Genomic DNA, 3,095 nt, shown 5'->3' with positions numbered 1-3,095 from the left:
AGCCCCACCCTCTGGTGGTGGATGAAGAAGGACACACTGCCCATATTATCAGCTTTAGCTGAGAAGTATCTCTGCGTCCAAACATCCTCCACCCCATCTGAGAGGGTGTTCTCTACAGCTGGAGATACTATAAGTACAGAAAGATCTCGTATCCTTCCTGAGAAAGCAAACATGTTAATTTTTCTACACAAAAATTGCTAGTTTGCCAAAATTCAAAAGTTCAGTTGTGTTTTATGATGATGTGTTAATAATGGTAATTAGGAATTCTTTTTTCATACCAGTTCTATTTTTGTTCTAGTGAAAGAGCATTAAATACATCATGCCCACAAATGGTGTACTATATTTTATCGTACTATATTTTATTGCCTAACCCAATGAGAATTGATATCAGAATTGATAAGGAATTGGATCAATAGGTGATATTGATAAAGGAGTTGGAACTGCCAAATTCTTATCAATTCCCATCCCTACCCACCAGAGAGGTGACATTCCACGTCCCAATAGCCAGCTTCTGTAGTCGAGGATCAGACCGCCAGGGTCCCTGCCCTCGGCCACTACCCATCCCACATTACACCTGACCCCTTTGGCCACTCCCACAGGTGGTGAGCCCATGGGAAGTGACTCCATAGTACAAAACTAAATTAAATAGAAGAGACCGGTAAACCATGAAGATGAAACCATATGTATTTAGAAGGATCAGGACAGATCACTATATCTCCAGATGTCCAGGAACCAACATGAATCTGATTCACCTGTCTCTAGAGAAGTAATCCTGATGGCAACCATGATCCTGTCAGTCATCTTAATGATCGATTCTGCTCCAGTATACTCCATCCAAAGGGGCCTATATAATGATCCCACACGTATTCTGAACAGGCCCTCAGTTATTCGGACTCAGTGATAATAGTCAGCGATTATTGGCTGTGGGTGTGTGCTGCTCCCCTTGTGCCAGGTTGTTGAGAAATGTAAAGGGTTCCTCCTGCATCCGTATGGGCCTTCAGGCATGTGGGATAGATCAGGTAGCAGGGGATGTTTTTTGCTTTGATTGCTTGCAGCGCCAGGATGAGCTGTTTGCAACGTTTGGCTAATTCCGAACTCGTATCAGGGAAGAAGTTGATTTTTATATTGTCAAAGCAGATATTTCCTCTCTTTTTAGCCAAAGCCAAAATTGTTTCTCAATCTTGAAACCAAAGTAGATGAATCAAAATGGGTCTGGGGGTGATACCGAGGAGGTTCACCTGGTCTGGGCTCCATAGTCACAGTCCTGTGTGCTCGTTCAATTTCCACTTACAGCCACTAAGCTGATGTGTCTGAGCCTTCAGCTCCCAGCACCTCCAGTATCCAGCTTGTGAAGAATTTCATGGGGTCCGTGCCCAGAGCCTTCCTTTAGTCCAACCATTCGTACATTATTCCTTCTGCTAAGCTGATCGATTTTCTTTTTAAGGAATTCATTATCACTTTATAGCTGCTTTGTTAGCTGTTTGAGTTCACTTACTGCATCCTCAGTATCACTGATTCAATTCTCTGCCTCTGTTACGCTCGTCAGCATTTTATCCAAAGTAGCCTTCTCTCCACTGATGGAAGTTTGGAGCTGTGCCGAGTTCAAGTCAATTTTCTTCGAAAGAAGTTTTGTTTAATTCACAAATTTCCCTGAGTACAATTGGAAGCACTCCTAAGGACTGAACATCTTCTGCTTCACCCAGAGTTGAGCTCACAGTGAGAGTAGCCATGCCTGTCTCGCCTTGGCTACTATTAGCTTTAGCCACAACTTTTTTGCTAGCAACAGTTTTGTCGTCTTTCTTATCTTTCTTCCCGTTTTTGTTCCGAAGTTGTGAATCCATCCCACATCCATTGTCTTTTATGCTTTATTTGTCCACTCCACGGTTTGGTTTATTGTTGTTTATTCCCATATTAACATGGATAAGTTAGAGCTCAGGTCGAGCACGTCTGCTCAGCTACGTGGTGTGATGATTTCTAGGCAGGAGACCCATTTGGTGCAGGCAGGCAAGCAGGACTCAGGGAATAAAAATAAATAATTTATTGTTTACAAAATAAAGATGGCTGAGGGGGAGGCAAACTTACATAAATCATGGGACAAGATGTAGGATACGAGGAACAGGACACAAGGAGCATAACAGACATCACAGTGACCAGACAATGAGGGACGCAGGCAAACAGACTTAAATACACACACACACACACACACACACACACACACACACACACACACACGAGACTAACGCAGAACACCTGTGAAACACAGGTGCAAGCATCAGAGGGGAAGCAGAAAAATATAGAACACTAGAGGGCGACAGAGACCAGAGAAAGCACAACTCCTACAGTACCTCCCCCACAAGGACGTCCCTTGACGTCGCCAAGACCTCCACACCCCCAAAACGTGGGTGGGAGGAGGGGGGAAGCCAACAGGGAGGAGGGCACTAGGAAAAAAAAAGACCCGAGGGGAACGAAGAACTGGACAGGGTACACCAGGGGCACGGTACAACACATGGAAACAAAAGGAGGTCAGAGTTCAGGTGGGGAACTGTGAGATTGTCCAAAAAGCAGGAACAGGTCAGACAGGCAACCATTCACCAGGCCGAGGCCAGTCAGGCAGGCAGCCGAGAGGTCGTCCAATAGGCAGGAACAGGTCGGGCAGAGCAGGAGTGAGAACCTCATCAAGCGGGTCAACGGCGAGGAGCTCTTCTGCGGCTGGATCGTCTGGGGCTGGATCTTCGGCGGCAGTATCTGGAGCAGGAGCGAAGTCCGTCTGGACCCCCACGGAGCAGGAGAAGTGAAGAGCGTCCGCCGGGACCCCCACGGAGCAGGAGAAGTGAGGAGCGGAGTCCGTCGGTACCCCCTCGTTGCAGGAGAAGTGAGGAGCGGAGTCCGTCAGGACCCCCTTGGAGCAGGAGAAGTGAGGAGCGGAGTCCGTCGGGACCCCCTCGGAACAGGAGAAGTGAGGAGCGGAGTCCGTCTGGACCCCTATGGAGCAGGAAAAATGAGGATCGGAGTCTGTCTGGACCCCCATGGAACAGGAGAAGTGAGGAGCGTCCGCCGGGACCCCCTCGGAGCAGGAGAAGTGAGGAGCGTCCGCC

This window comes from Nematolebias whitei, chromosome 13 (genome assembly GCF_014905685.2).
Source record: "Nematolebias whitei isolate Nwh7 chromosome 13, NemWhi1, whole genome shotgun sequence".
Taxonomy (NCBI): domain Eukaryota; kingdom Metazoa; phylum Chordata; class Actinopteri; order Cyprinodontiformes; family Rivulidae; genus Nematolebias; species Nematolebias whitei.
This window is presented reverse-complemented; position numbering follows the sequence as displayed.